Consider the following 16,498-nt stretch of genomic DNA (forward strand, 5'->3'; position numbering starts at 1 on the left):
ATAGTTTCTGCTCAGCATCTTGCCTTGACTATCATTCTTTTCAGTCTCCTGTTCTGGTGACCTATTTTGCCTTTCTCAATGGGGGATCTGATGGGTCAAATATGGCTCAGTTGGAGATTGTTCAGATTATCTGACCCTGCCCACCTGTTGAGCCCAGAAACCCCATTGCCCCATCCTGGAGCCACAACTGTATCCTCTTGCCAAAGCTGCCACCTGTTCTTTGGTCCATTTTGGCCAGAGCGACTTCATTGAAACTGACCTAATGACCCTGGTTAGGCTAAGTTAAGCACTAGTCCTGGCAGAACCAGGGGCAGAAGCAAGGTGACAAGGTTGGACTGTAGGGCTTTGCATGTTGCAAACCAGGCTCCCTTGGGGATAGTAGGAACTTGGATGCATGAGAGGTACCTGATATGGGGACTGCTGATTTTGGGTGGGAAGAAGCACACAGGAAGATCGCAAGGTCCTTGGCCCAAAAAGAAAACCAAATTGAAGAATAAAACAAGAGCCAAGTGTGAACTGTGCTGGGTCATCAGCGAGAGGAAGGAAGAGGAGAGAAGAGTAAAAGCAAAATACGAGTGTCCTAGAATATCACTCCAAAGAGAGACAACAAGTCCCAATGTTGTTCCTAGGAATGCACCAGATAACCATTTATTGAGAGACTACAATACATCAAGCACTTGCCAGACACAGAATATCTCAGTAAATAGGACATATCTCTCAAGGAGTTTGCTACATATTTGAGGAGACCAAAAAGCAAGTTCTTTTTAACATTTCAGTATGAGAAGTTCCACAATAGATGTTAGAGAAGGCTTCCTGGAAAAATGGAGTTAGGTGAATGGTGGGGAGGGCAGTGAACACTTAAAGTCTACCTACTTGGCTGCAGGATAAAGTCCGAATTCTTTGGCTTGGAATAGAAAGCCCTTCACGAATTGGTTCCAGCTTCTCAGTTCTCAGTTGTTGCCACCATTGCCCACACACTTTACATCCAGCCACATTAGATTACTTGCAGTAGTTTGGGCATTCACAGTCTCTTTCACTTCCAAGTCATTTCAGATGATGATCACTTTACATGGAATGGCCTCAGCTCAGATAACACCTCCACTAGGAATTCTTCCTGAACCTGATCAACTCCCCTCCCTCAGATTGGTTTTGGTGCCTGTATTAGTTTGCTATGGCTGCCATAACAAAGAACCACAAGCTGAGTAGCCTAAACAACAGAAATTTATTTTCTAACAGTTTTGGAGGCCAGACGTCCAAGAACAAGGCAGCACTGATTCTTTCTGAGAATGGTGAGGAAGAAACTGTCCCTTGCTTTTCTCCTAGCTTCTGGTGTTTTATTGGCAATCTTTGGTTTTCCTTGGCTTATAGACACATCATTCTAATCTCTGCCTTCATTTTCACGTGATGTTTTCCTTGTATGTGTGCCTTTGTGTCTAAATTTTCCCTTTTTATAAGGACACTACCTTAATGACCTCATTTCAACTTACTCATTACTTCTATAATATCCTATCTCCAAATAAGGTTACATTTTGAGGTACTGGGCATTAGGACTCCAACATATCTTTCCTTGGAGGACAAAATTCAACCCATAACAATAACTTCTCCCACCACTGACATAGGACCCTGTACTTATCACAACATTAATCAACCTGATAATAATTGTCTGTTTACTTGTCTGTCTTTCTAACTAAGCTGTGAGCTCCACGAGGGCAGAGACCATGCCTTATTCATTGTTTTATCCCTAGTACTTGAAAGAAAACTAAGCACATAGTACGTATTCAGTACATATTTATCACAGTATAAGTGCCACTCCTTTGATCAGAGGCCAATCCCTTCACATGTGCTCTTGGAGCCTCCAGTCTTTGCAGAGGCCATAAACCATTATATTCCTCTGAACTCCTGCATCCTCATCTCCTCCTTTTCTAGTGAATTCTTCCTAATAATACTCAAACTTTTTCTGTTATTTCACAATGTAAAAACAAACATCTTCTTTTAAGTTCCCTGTTCCAGCTTTTACCAAATCTATTTGCTTTCTGAGCCAGGCTTCTCCAAAGAATTATCTACATATGATGTCTTCTTTTCTTCACTTTTCGTTCATTTGTTTATCTCACTCCAGTATGGCTTCTGCACTCATCACTCTACCAAAAGTTATTTTACGGAGATCATCAATGTCTTTTATATTATCAGGTACAATGGACTCTTCTCTGTCCTCAGCTTATGCTGCCTCTCAGCAGCCTTCAGTATAGTTTACCATGCTTTCCTCTACTTTCATCAGCCTACACACTTATGGTTTTCCTCCTACCTCTCTATCCCCTCCTCAGTTTAATTTGCTGGATATTCTTCCTATACACAACCTCTAAATGATGGAATTCCCAGGGCTCCATTCTTGGATCCGTTCTCTTCTCCTTCAAAACTTTTTCTCTACATGATTTCACCCATCCCCATGCTTTTAAATGGCATCTGCATACTGATGGCTTCTAAATTAACATTTCTATCCTAGATAACTCTTCTGAGTTCCAGACCCGTATATTTAACTACCTACTTAACAATCACGACTATGTCAGAAGACTCTCATACAAAATTGGTGTTATCAGTTCTCTTCTCACCCAAACCTGGCCCTATTCCAGGGTTCTCCCATTCTAGTGAGTGGTACAAGCACATATTCAATTTACAAACCAGTAACCTCGAGGTTATTATACATGCCTCCCTCTATAATCATCACTAAACCCTGTAATTTCTACCTGTGAATATATCAAGTTCAGTTCATTTCTCGCCAACTCTGCTACTACTCTACTACACTACTATCATCTCTAACTGGTAACACTGTAATAGTGTCCTAATTGGTTTCTCAATGTCCATTACCTCTCCAGTCCCATTAAAAGTCATTTTCCACATAGCAGCCAGAGTGATTTTAAAACATAAAATGGATCCTGTCACTCTTCTAACAACCATTCAAAGAGTTTCAATCTCACTTACAATGAAATCCAGTGAGGCCTTGTATTATCTGGTTCCTGCCTACCTCCACGGCTCCATATATGTTGCTCTCTTTCTTGATTACTACATTGTAACCACACTAGCTTTTTCTCTGTTCCCAAAACACTCTAAGGTCTTTACCACTACAGAGCCCTAATGCTAGCTACTCCCTCTGTTGAAATCCTCCCCTTCCTTACCCAACCTTATAACCTATCTTTACCTAGCTTATTCCTATTTATCTTTCAGGTCTCTGTTCATATGTCGTATCTTCAGCAAAGTCTCTGATATTTCTAACCCAATACAAATTAAGTGTCCTTGTTATATGACTTCATGGCAGCCTATGTTTTGCCTTCATAGCATTTATCACAGTATTAAATTATGGAGGGTTCATCAATATATAGGTTGTACTTGAAGACGGGGTAAAGATAACAATCTAATAGAGGGGGAAGACATAACCATTCAGCTATGCACTCAACAAGTATTAATTGAGTGTCTCCTATGCTAAGCATTCTTCTAGACACTGAAGATGCAGTGGCAAACCACCAGATAATACAATTACTGCTGAGAACTAGGTCCACAATGAATCCCATGGAGACACAGGAAAGTATCACTTCACTCAATGTGTTGGATGGGAGAAAATTGTCAGGTAAGGGTTCCTGGTAAGGAAGATGATGGATCCAAGTATTAAAAGAAAAGGGACATTATCCAGGTGAAAAACAAATATGGGCAGGATTTTTCAGGCATAGGGCATGAATAAGGATGCACAAATATGATACAGTAAATTGTGAGATTGAGCCTGATAGAAGATGAGATTTGGGAAGGAGGCAGGATCAGGGTCATGGAATCTGAGGAGCTTGGATTCTGTCTTGTGAAGACAAGTATCAAATGTCTTCTGAGTGCAGTGCACTACGTTGAGTACTTAAAGGTACAGCAAGAAATGACTTTCTGTCTCTGTCCTTGAATGATTTACAATCTCACTGGAAAGATAGGAGGTATACATAAAAAGTGAAGAGCAGTGCACACTACTTGTCAAATGAAGGGGAATAAAGTATTTCTCAGGGGAAGAAATGACATGAGTAAGACAGAAGGTAGGATTTGAGTTGGGTCTTAAATGGAAAAAAATAAGATGGATTTAGCTAAGCAGGGGACATTTTCAACATTTGTGTTTGTTCTTATATCCTACTGAAAGCTTTGCCAGTTCTTTACATTAGTTGTTTTATATTGATTATATAATTGCTCTCAAAATTAAGATAAATAACAATATTGGGATTTTACATACTTTATAGTCAGGGCTTTCAAGAAGTACATAGTCTATAAGCAATGTGAAAATGTAAATTCTGAGTAATTTGAACATCAAGGCCGCCAGACTGCAATATCTTTGACGTCAGAAGCTGTATCTACATTTTCCACTACTTTATTCCTAGCACTGAGCACAAGGCCTAGATAATATTAGTCTTTCAATAAATATTTTGACTGAATAAATGAATACATGTATTGTCTCCCTTATCAGAGCAGAATCCTTGGCTTTCTCTCTCTCTTTAAATGTAGTTTGAATATACCAGTTGATAATGTCATGTAGCTGTTAACACGTACAAAAATAAGAAACAAAGTACAAGTGAGGCCAACAAGGCAAACACAGATAAACAGCAGAAAGTGGATCTTGGAAGGAAACAGAAAGAAAGAAATGAAAATACAGTGAGTAGCTGTAAATGCTAGAGAAAACTCAACTTAGAAAAGAGTGCCTTGAGGAAATCCACACGTCTAACAACTTGTTGTAAATGCTTAATGCACATTTCTCCAAAACTAGTCTTCTACTGGGTTTCTATGTATTTCATTAGAGTCCACCTTTATCTTTTTTGATCCCAGCCCAAGTAGAGGTAGAGTATTACTATTAGCCATTTAACACAGTCAGCCTTGAAGCTAGAATTCTAGCCTGAGTGCTGAAAAAAATAAACATGGTCCCTTCATTTACAAAGCTCCCTCATTCTTATTGGGGCAACAGTTATCATTCCTCCAACCCCAGGATCTCTTATTGGGGTTCTTATTGGGGTAACACAGTTATCATTCCTCCAACCCCAGGATCTCTCAGTCTTATTTATAACAAAACAAAACAAAACAGAAGGACAGGGAGGCAGGGAGGGAGGGAGGGAGGAGAGAGAGAGAGACAGAGAGAGAGAGAGAGAGAGAGAGAGAGAGAGAGAGAATCAAACACAATTAAAGCATACCTGCAAATCCTTACCTCTAGGATTAAACTTTGTGGGGATTATATGTAGCGATTATTTATTATTTATACCAGAATTGTTCCTCTTCCTTCAAATAGGAAGTGCTCCTTCCCACTCACAGTGTAAATATGCTCTCAAGAACAACTAGATCATTTCAAGGAGACCAAGACAAACCTACTTTTTCCCTAGATCAACTGAACAGATGATTTGGGGATTAACCAACATTTTAGGTTATAAATATTATAATCTATCCTATGTTTTCCTCATCTAACTGGGAGTTCCCTGAGGATGGGGACAGTGCTTTGACCTTAAGACCACCATCATTTTTGTTGAATGAATGGAGTTCCGTATTATAGGATCAAATCCTTAGCTTTCTCAGAGCCTCCTGACATCTTTGTTTTTGAAGTTATAGATAAGGGGGTTACACATAGGAGCGACAACAGTATGGAGCAAGGATAAGGTTTAGTTGAGAATTGGCACCTGGTCAGCCAAGGGGAGAGTACACGAGGTCTGACAATTAAGCTCGTGAGCTTTCCACCATGTACTTACATTGGCAGCACTGTACAAACAGCTCGGCAAGGTTTCTTAACCTTGGTATATCAGGGTCTCACAGCCATGTTCATGTCGACCTGTGGCGTTGTCTTGCTGAGTGGGGTTCATTATTGTTGTTGCTTGTTTTTGTGTGCTGTCGTGAGAATGTCTAAACTTGAATTAGAGCAATGAACAAACATTAAATTTCTTGTCAAATTTGGCAATAGTGGAAGTGAAATCAGGGACATGTTATTCCAAGTTTATGAGGATAATGCCATGAAGAAAACGGCAGTGTACAAATGGATTAAGTGTTTTTCTGAGTGGAGAGAACGTGTCACTGATGAAGACGTTCAAGCAGAACTGAAGAGAACATTGCAAAAATTCATCGAATTGTGCGTCTAAATTGTTGGCTGACTGTGAGAAGCATAGCAGACCAAGTAAACATCAATAGAGAAACGGTTAGGACAATCTTAACTGAAAATCGTGGAATGAGAAAGGTGTGTACAAAAATGGTCCTGAAGGAGCTAATGGATGAACAAAAGCAAAGGAGAGTTAAATGTTGCCAAGACCTTTTGGAGAGGCAAGATGATGTTTTGGGCCATGTTATCACTAGTGATGAAACATGGATGTACCAATGCGAACCTGAAACAAAGCATCAAAGTGCACAATGGAAGTCAGCCAATTCTCCACGACCAAAAATGTTCCATCAGTCCAAATCAAGAGTCAAAGCGATGTTGCTAAACTTTATTGATATCAGAGGGATTATTCATTATGAATTTGTACCAACTGGACAAACGGTTAACCAAGTTTACTATTTGGAAGTACTGAAAAGGCTTCATGAAAAAGTTAGATGAAAAAGACCTGAACTTTTCACCAACAATTAATGGCTCTTGCATCACAACAACGCACCAGCTCACGCGGAACTGTCTGCGAGGGAGTTTTTAGCCAGAAACAAATAACTCTATTGGAACACCCTCCCTACTCACCTGATCTGGCTCCTAGTGCTTCTTTCTTTACCTGAAGATAAAGGAAATATTGAAAGGAAGATATTTTGATGACATTCAGGACATCAAGGGTAATATGACGACAGCTCTGATGTCCATTCCAGAAAAGAGTTCCAAAATTGCTTTGAAGGGTGAACTAGGAGCTGGCATCAGTGCATAGCTTCCCAGAGTAAGTATTAAAAGGTGTCTATAGTGATATTTAGCGATGAGGTATGTAGCACTTTTTCTAGGATGAATTCACGAACATAATTTTCAGACCTCTTAGACCTGGATCAAGGTCCCATAAAACAATGTTACAATGACTAGATGAGAGGAACAAGTGGAGAATGCTTTCTGCCTACCAGTTATGTAAGATATATGTAAGACTGTGAAAAGAATCCTCCAGTAGGAAGCTAAGGTTAGTCCAAAGGGAGCCAGAGTTACTAGTGCTATTAGTTATTAGACTCATGCAGACCAGCTTGACCAGATAGGGATCTGAGCAGGAGAATTCCTGCAAGGTTTCAAGTCACAGAAGAAGTGGTCAATCTTATTGCCACCACAGAAGGTCAAACTGGATACCACAGTACCCTGGAATGCCACTGCTACAGTGATCACACTAATCCATGAGCCAATTACTAGCCTGCCACATACGATATCATGTGTTAGTGTTGAATAGTGCAAGGGCCATCAGATAGCCAGGTACTGGTCATATGACATCACTGCCAGAAGATAGCATCAGTGCTGCCCAGGGTCCCGAAGAAGTAGAGCTGAATAATATAACCTACCATGGAAATCATTCTGTTTTCTCTCAGTAAGTCAACCAGCATTTTGGGGAAAATGTTGGACATATAAAAGACCTCTAGTCATGAATAGTTTTCCAGAAAGAAGTACATCAGTGTCTGGAATCCCTGCTGAGTGCTCACCAGGACCACAAAGAGGAAATTCCCTGAAATAGTGGCTAGGTAAACGACACAAAACGGCAGGAAGAGGAATGGACCCAATTTCTTGAGGTTTCTAAACCCCAGTATGATAAATTCATTGCCCATCATAATGGTATTTCCTGGCCCTACAGAAGTCAGAGGTTCCTGGGGAAGTGTCATTTTCTCCATACTGTTATGTCAAATCACTCTACCACTTAGATTTCCTACATAGTCCAATTCTACCAGTGGTTAGATTTCTGCACTCTTGAGGGAATTTCTTGGGGATTTGCCCTCATTGTACTCAGTTTAAATTGCCCTTGGAAAAACGGATTTATTTAAATCAGCTGAACCTGTCATCTGGTCAGGTTGTGGAATAGGAATGAGGAGACTAAGTTCGAGAAGGAATAGCTTAGCAAAAATATGTCCCCATCCCTAAGGAAACAATCTAGAGTACAACCACACTGGTAGCAACTCAAGACCCCCAAATTCACATTAAAAGGAGACATATAGAGTCCATGCTTGCATCCTTTGTGCCATTTTAGATAGAAGAAATTCCCAAGGAAAATCCTTCCTAAATGTTGACAATTCAAAGAAATGTTGGGCCACATAGAAAATCATATTTATGATCTTTATCAGAGCATGAAATGGGAGCTGAAATTCCAGGACTGAAGCAGAGAATCATTCCATTGATGTTACTGGACCATCCATGCTTGTTTTGTAACGATATCCCTAATATAGTAGAACAGTAGATGTTGGAGAGAAAGTAGATTCTGGAAAACCAGGTGTGCATCCTAAAACAGAATAAAGATTTCTTATATTTAAATCTTGACCCATAAGAGGCTGTATTTTAGGCTTATGAAGAGAAAGCTGACCAGTTGACTTATGAAGCTGCTGGTTAGATCCATGTGCACACATCTGAACACACATATACAAACACACATCCATCTGGATCCATACAATCAGGTATAGATAGTCACACATGCTATTATCATTGCCATCACTTCTTAAAATTTGGTTTCCCCAGAGCAATCTTCTAGAACTGAACTATTTGCTCTATGGGACTTAGCCTGCAGTTCAGATATGCTCAAATTAAGAAGACAGTGGCCATGGGTTAGATCATAAGATCCAAATCACCAGGCTTTCCATATACACATAGGCCATGGAAAAGAAACTAGCATGTTTTTTCATTTGTTTTTATTGGTCTATTTTGCAAGACAGTGTAGTATAATGATTAAACACATGAACTGCAGTGCTAGACTGCCTGGGATTAACTTCCAGCCTCTTCATTTACTGGCTGTGCAAACTTGGCCAAGGTATTTAAGCTCTCTGAGTCCCAGTTTTCTCATCTGAAAAATGAGGATGACAGTAGCTCCTCACGGTGTTGTTTTGGAAAGTAAATACGTGTAACATAATTAAAACAGTGCCTGACATATAGTAAGCACTGAATAAACATTAGAGTTTTTCTTTATGAAATAAAATGCTTTGTAAAAACAGACCCACCGAAGCATTAATCTACATTGGTAATCACTATACTTAAATAAGAAAAAGCAATATAAATTCATGGGAGGAAAATTGTACATCTCTCATCATTTCATAACATTACCTATCACCACTTAATTTAACTTAAAGATAATTTGAGATGTCAGTATCTATCTATAGAGTTATGTAAGGATTAGATGAGATCATGAATATAAAGTGCCTGCCACATAGAAAATGCTCAATAAATCATAGCTAATAAGAATTTGCCTGAAGTTGTCAATTGAGTATGTGTTGAGATTCAAACACAGTTCTGTGTGACTCCAACATTCATGACCTTTCCATTACACAAACTGACTCACCACCTGCTATTATTTACATATACATGTGTATGAGTTTATCTTTGTCCATATACAAAGGGTTTTTCAGAATTACATCCAAAAGGAGTAAAGGCAAACTCTCCACCATAATCTTATACCATTAAGCCAGCCTTCTTACACATCTGTTTTGTACCAGGTACCCACAACACATAAGCCATGAACACCCACACTGCTCTCTTGAATCCTTTAGCTCCAGTTCCCAGCTCCTGACCCTTGGTTCTGCCTCCTTTGAGGGGAAATTTAGGGTTTTTATTGGGTGTTTTCAGGCCAAACTCCTGTCGCCTCCTCAAGAGCTATGTCTCAGACTCATTGTCCTTGGTTGTCTCAATATTGAGACCTCCTTTAACTATTTCTTCTTTAAAAATATTTTTAAAACACTTATGCCACCTCTGTCTTCTACCTTCCCGTCTTTCCTGATTTGTTTTTTGCTTATAACACCTATCACTTCTAACATATAGTTTACTTAATTTTCTTCTAATACTCTTCTCCTTTAATGTAGGATTCACAAGAGCATAGATTTCTTCTTTTCACTACTGAATCCACAGCACCTAGAGCATTGCCTGACATAGAGTAGACACAATGAATATTTGCTGAATGAATTCATGAGGCTGTGTGATATAGTGAACAGTGTTTTTGCCTTTGGAACTAAACAGAGATGCATTCAGATCTTAGTGCTGCCACTTATCAGTATGTCACCTGGGGCCATTCTTTGACCTTTATATGCTTCTGTTCCTTCATCTGTTAAATAAAAGTTGTGGCAGAGCTTGTTAGGAGGCCCCAAAAAATCCATTCTGTCTTTCTCTAGAGTAAGGATTGGCAAATTTTTTCTTAAAGGCCAGAGTTTTTAGGCTTCGCAGGCCATTCAGTCTTTGTCACATTGTAGCAAAAAAGCAGCATAGATAATGCATAAATGAATGGGAGTGACTGTGTTCTCATCAAACTTTATTTACCAAAAAAAAAAAAAAAGTTGCTGGGCCTCAGGCTGTAGTTTGTCAACAGCCTTACTTGAATACATGGTTGTCCAGCTAAAAAGTCCGCATTTCTTTTGCAGCTGAGTGAAGCCAATAAGGTATGAATGAAATGCTACATATAACTTTTAGATTGTGCTCCTAAGAGAAAAACACGTAGTCTCACCTTTTTCATTTCACCCTTCCCACTGGCTGGAATACAGACCTCATAGCAGAATCAGCAACTGCCATCTAAATTCATGAGATGAAAGCTTGGTACTGAAGATAACAGCACATCAGCCCAGAAGTAGCCTGGATCCTCAACATAGTATGCCAGAGTAACCCTAAATAACCTACCTGGTTTTTTTTTGGAGATACATGCATTTCTATTTTGTCTAAATCACTGATGTTTTGCAGTCTTTTTGTTACATCGGCTTAACTTATACACTAACAAATGATTACAATTATCTCCTGCATTATTGTGATTATTCAACAAGACAATCTATATAAAGCACTTTACACAATGGTTGGCAAAAACTATAGGGCAGCTGTCATGATTTTTGTGATTTGTGACTTCATTCCTCATGTCCATTCTTCTCTGGCATCTTTAAATACTTTATCATAACCTAATTTGGGTTCCCTCAAGAAACAATGCTTGGTTAGGTCCAACAACCTTTGATATAGATTCAACAGTTTTCTATCCTCATGGGTTCAACTCACGTATGAAGGGAATTTAAACACAAACAACCGGAATTTACCTTTTACCTGAATAAAATACAAATAACACATTTGACTGATTTGGGCCTTGTTCACATTCTTAACAAGCTACATAAGCAATATTCAAACTGGGGTATGCGTAGCCCAATATCAGAGGTGCTCAACTGGTGGTGATTTTGCTACCCCGACATTTGGCAATACCTACAAACATTTATCGTTGTCACAACTGGAGAGGGCAGTTACTACTGGTCTCTAGTGGATAGAGGCCAGGGATGCTGCCAAACACCTAACAATGCATGGGACAGCACCTCACAACAAAGAATTAGCTGGCCCCAAATATTAATGGTGCTGCTGTTGAGGAACCCTGCCCTAGAGGTACATGACTTCCCAAGGAGGTATGTAAGCAGAGAGAATTTTAAGAGAGAAATTTCCAATTTATGTGTGGACTGTTCTCTAAAACTTATCTGCTATGAATGTGCCTGTGGCTGAAAAATCATTCTGGTTCTCCCTTCTCACCTGTCCTTTCACAATTACTCTTCTCCCACTTTACAAGAGAAAGGTCTATCCATGCTGCATTCACTTTCTTCTCTGAGGTCCCAGAGTACAGCAGAGCAAAGTAGGTAAGATCTTGCTGGAGCATAGTCCCAGGCTGTAATTAATTCTCTGTCACTTACTGTGTAATATTTATTTATTTATTATTTGTTTATTTAAGTTAACACTTTGAAAATGTCTGGTCACAGGGCTTTTTTGTCTAAAATTTCATTGTATATACATATTTTGTTGAGATGATCAAATAGAAAAATATAGATGACATTAGAAAAAAAATCTGTGGGGAAAGTGAACTGCAATGTGAGTTCAAGAAAAGGTAATAATGTTAAATGTCTGAGTGTTAGAGAACTTATCCATTTACATTTTAATGGGTGTCAGTGGATATCAAAATGCTACAGCACTTAGAATCCAAGGAAGAAGTTAAAAGAGTAATGCAAAAGTTTAATTTTTAACTGTCAATATTTACAAAGTGACAGAAAGCATACTGTTTGTATCTATTTGAACTTACAATGAAAATTTTCTAGATGTTAACTTGAAAATGTGCAAGGAGGTAGAATGTAGTACAAAGCTTAAAGAGCTAGGTTGAATCCCCTCTGTGTGCTTTCTTGCTTGATGAGAAAAAAGAAAAAAACAGAAAGAGGATAAAAAACAGTCACATAGCAATATGATTAAAATGCAGCAGCAAGTCCTACCGCACAAGACCGGTTTTCTCCAGTCTCCACTCGCCCTGCCAGCTAGCTTCCAAGTGTTTTTTCCCCTGTTCAAGAAGTTCTTCATGCTCCCCAAGCCTTCCTTTCAAACCAATACCTATTTTTTCCCTTTTTATCAAATAATGACTCTCTTAGTCATCACTGCAGGTCTCCTGGACTCTTAAAACTGGCCTATGACTCAGCATGCTTTTAACAAGCGGGCCTCTAGATACAATCCACGATTATCAGGAAGAACTTTGAAAAACATATTAAAAGAAAAGGAAAAGTTTTAGAACAGTGGTGTGTGGGGGGAACACACACACACACACACACTCCCCACAAGCTGTGCTCACAGAGATGTTTTCTTCCCCATGCCAAGAAAACTACTGGGAAAATGGACAAGTCAATCAAATAAATTAACTCAGTTGTTTTCATGCGGGAAACAGCAAAATCTGGCTCCTCTTTTAGATTGTAAACTTTGTTGTTTCAGGTAAACTCTGTAACAAGTGTGTGTTCACAGGCTCAGGAAAATAATTTTATATGTGCACCCAAACATACATCTGTACACACAGGATGTGATTGTAGCTGTAATGAGCAAGGAAGGGTGTATTTGATGCTATCCACCAGCCCAGACCTACATTTTCACATTGAAATCAGAGAACACAATCTTAAAATAGAAATGACAGTAAACAAAATAGTTTACTTTTATCCAGATTGGTTTAAAGGGTGTAGCTCTACACTGGATTCTGGCCTGGTAAATGTCTCAAGCCTCATTGGAAGTCTGAGCTCCATTTGATTCTTCCCTGTGAAGACAACTTCTTTACACTCTGAAAGAAGCTGGGTAAGGGAATCCTTCCTTAATCACTCCCTCAAGACCAATCAATAAGTACTGATTTGATTTCCAGCTCATCCCATATTAGCTGTGTGATCTTGAGTAATAGTCTTAACCTCTCTGAGCCTCAGTTTCTTCATCTGAAAGAGGGCTAATGTTATATATCCTGATTGGTAACACACAATGAGTATTGCGGATTAAGTGAGACACACTGATTTAAAAATTATTTTAAGTACTACATACAGAATGCATTGAACATAACAATTATTAATATTATGGTTATTGTTATTATTAGCTCCCAAGACCACTTATTTCACAGCTGATAAGCTCTATTAGAAATAAGCCAAAATCAGAATCTCTTTAAATTGCACCCATTCATCCCTGGTCTGCTCACTGATTCTACACAATATAGATCTAACTCTTTTTCAATTTGTAATAGACGTTATCTTGATCTATATTATCTTCAGATAATTGAAGACAGATATTGTAGTCCCATTATACCCCCACACCTAGTTTTCCTCTTCTCTGGGCTAAAACAAAATTAATTAATTGAGAAGCTGTTAAAGAAGAATAAAAGTACACTATCAGTGGACTCACACTTCTGTTCTGAACATTTTATTGTTTACGTGACTGATGGCTACTTTCCCCTTTAAAGGTTGTTAACACATGGAAATGATGTTTGTTGAGTCTGAAAAAGTAAAAGAAGATGTTTCAGTTTGCTTTTTAATTTCCAGTACTAGTCAGCGCTTAATACCCTTTTGATGTACTCATAAATAAGTGCATAAAAATCTGTCATAGATTTATTTTTTCTAAGTAGGATGGCCTGGAACTCCCAAGTCCTGCCCCATGATTCCAGCATGATAAGCCCCAGGATCCTGAGCCTTGATTCCAACCCACATTCACAGAACACCTGGCTTTGCCACTGTATTCTTCTAGAAGTCATTTCACAAACTTTTGGGAGATTGATGGCATCCTGGGGCCGTCTGGACCAGTGTCAGCAACTGATGCAAAGGTAAATCATTTTTTCCTTTACTAGGGAGAGGGGTTGGTAGGGATCCAGAAACCTGGTCTTAAATTTTCTTTTAGACAAAGCAAGTGGATTGACTATCTTATTTGCTTACTAGGTGCTAATGCTGCAATCTCAACCCCAGATCAGACGAATAAAAAAAATGTACTGAACCCTTCAAAGCCAAAGAAAGAAGGATTTTGCTGTGTTTATTTTCTTTTTGTTTTGTTTTTCTTTATGATTCTTTTTGTTTGCTTTCCTAGTTTCTTTTAATTATACACAACTCACCTCCTCTCTACAATTTGGTTAAGCATAGCAAGCAGGAGATTCCTTGAGCTGCTTACGTTATAAGGCTATGTCAGACGCAAGAAGTTGGCACTTCCAGTCCCACTCTAGTCCTAGTTCAGCCTGATGAGCTCCAGTCTAAAAATGGTCCTTTTGTCTAAGATCTTAAATCCTACAAGTTAAAGACAAGGGAAAAATCTCACATCAAAGGAATTGGATATAACATAAAGTTCAAACACAACTGAAGAGCTATCTTTCTCTAATCATCAAGTTGAATGCATCACAGAACATTATAAAATGTCAACTCCATAAGTTGTATGTTGTATCCCATATGCTATACTACACTGGCTAGAATATTTAGTGTCTAGGCATTTAGTATGCACTTAGTACATGTTTTGGGAAGAAATAATATAAAGAATGTAAAGGAAAGAACAAACAAAGGAAGTTTCTAAGAAAAATATCGAAAGAAGGAGTAGTGCCACAATACAGCATGCTAGAACTCTAAGTCCCTGAAGATAGAAGGGACCATAAGAGACCACTGATGTCAAACTCTCTGCATTCACACAGGGGATTATTTGAACAACTCATCATTCCATTTTTGAGAATTCATTGGACAAAAGTCTCCATGACTCTCTTTGCCTTTCATTTTTATGCCAGTAAAGTCATGATCAAACACAGGTCTGTAACTTATTGAAAATTTCCAGACTATACAACCAGGTTCACTATTCCCACCTCAGCTATCTATGTGCTACTTAGGAAATTTAACTGTATTAATTTAGTCTCCAGAGCAGCCAAACAGCTGGTCAATTTTCAAAAGAAAAGGAATTCAATCAACCTAGTTTTATTTCCTTCTCCCAACTTCCTTGAATATGCATGTCACTTAGATAAATCTCTTTATATAACAGGCTCTATAGGTTATTTAGAGACTGGGAAAGGTTCTTGTAAAATTCTGATTAGCTGTGACTCAACAAAACTAAGAAAGTTTAATAAAAAAAGGTCAGACAATTAGGTTCGTGAACTCATCCTAGAAAAATTACTATATACCTAATTGCTGAATATCACTACAGTCACCTTCGAAGTATTCCCCTTGGGAAGCTATGCACCAATGCCAGTGCCTAGTCCACCCTTCAAAGCAATTGTGGAACTCTTTTTCTGGAATGGCCATCAGAGCTCTCATCGTATTACCCTTGATGTCCTGAATGTCATCAAAATGTCTTCCTTTCAATATTTCCTTTATCTTCAGGTAAAGAAAGAAGTCATTGGGGGCCAGATCAAGTGAGTAGGGAGGGTTTTTCAATACAGTTATTTGATTACTGCCTAAAAACTCCCTTGCAGACAGTGCCGTGTGAGCTGGTGCATTGTTGTGATGCAAGAGTGATAACTTGTTGGCGAAAAGTTCAGGTTGTCTAACTTTTCAGCACTTCTAAATAGTAAACATGGGTGCTCGCTTCGGCAGCACATATACTAAATAGTAAACATGGTTAACTGTTTGTCCAGTTGGTACAAATTCATAATGAATAATCCCTCTGATATCAAAAAAGATTAGAAGATGTCATCAAAATGGCAGCATGAGGTGAGCCTCTGTAAAGCTCCCCTGGAATTTACAACTAATCGAACAACAACAACTTCACAAAGGACTCCATGCACAGCAGACAGGAAAGACAAACAGGCCCACTACTGATTCACCTAAAAGTGGGATAATCGCTCCAGCGGGAGAGAAGGGAAGGGAGAAGTGAGGAGACGGAGCCCCGCGGGCACAGGACGCAGACTTCCCTCAGTGCTCCAAGCTCGCTACATCCCAGAACTACTGCAGCTGCAGGAAAGGGAAGAATTCAGACTGACAGGGCTCCGCTTATGGCCCACAGGACTGAGGGGGCAGCATATAACACGGCTGAACCCAACACTCAAGGCAGAGACCTCGGAGCAAAGACTGAGGGAAGAAGGAAGAAAACAGTGGTTTAAGCCCTTGCTGCCGAGAGAGAACGGAA

At 39.1% G+C, this 16,498-nt stretch overlaps 1 pseudogene across 1 annotated transcript; it reads right to left on the reverse strand.

The window, feature by feature from the left end:
* Nucleotides 1-6,991: 6,991 nt before the first annotated feature.
* LOC308494987 (olfactory receptor 10A7-like) lies at nt 6,992-7,818 on the reverse strand (annotated as a pseudogene). The gene has a single exon. The product of its transcript is annotated as an olfactory receptor 10A7-like (transcript).
* Nucleotides 7,819-16,498: the final 8,680 nt, after the last annotated feature.

The sequence above is a fragment of the Rhinolophus hipposideros genome (genome assembly GCF_964194185.1).
Source record: "Rhinolophus hipposideros genome assembly, chromosome: X".
NCBI lineage: Eukaryota > Metazoa > Chordata > Mammalia > Chiroptera > Rhinolophidae > Rhinolophus > Rhinolophus hipposideros.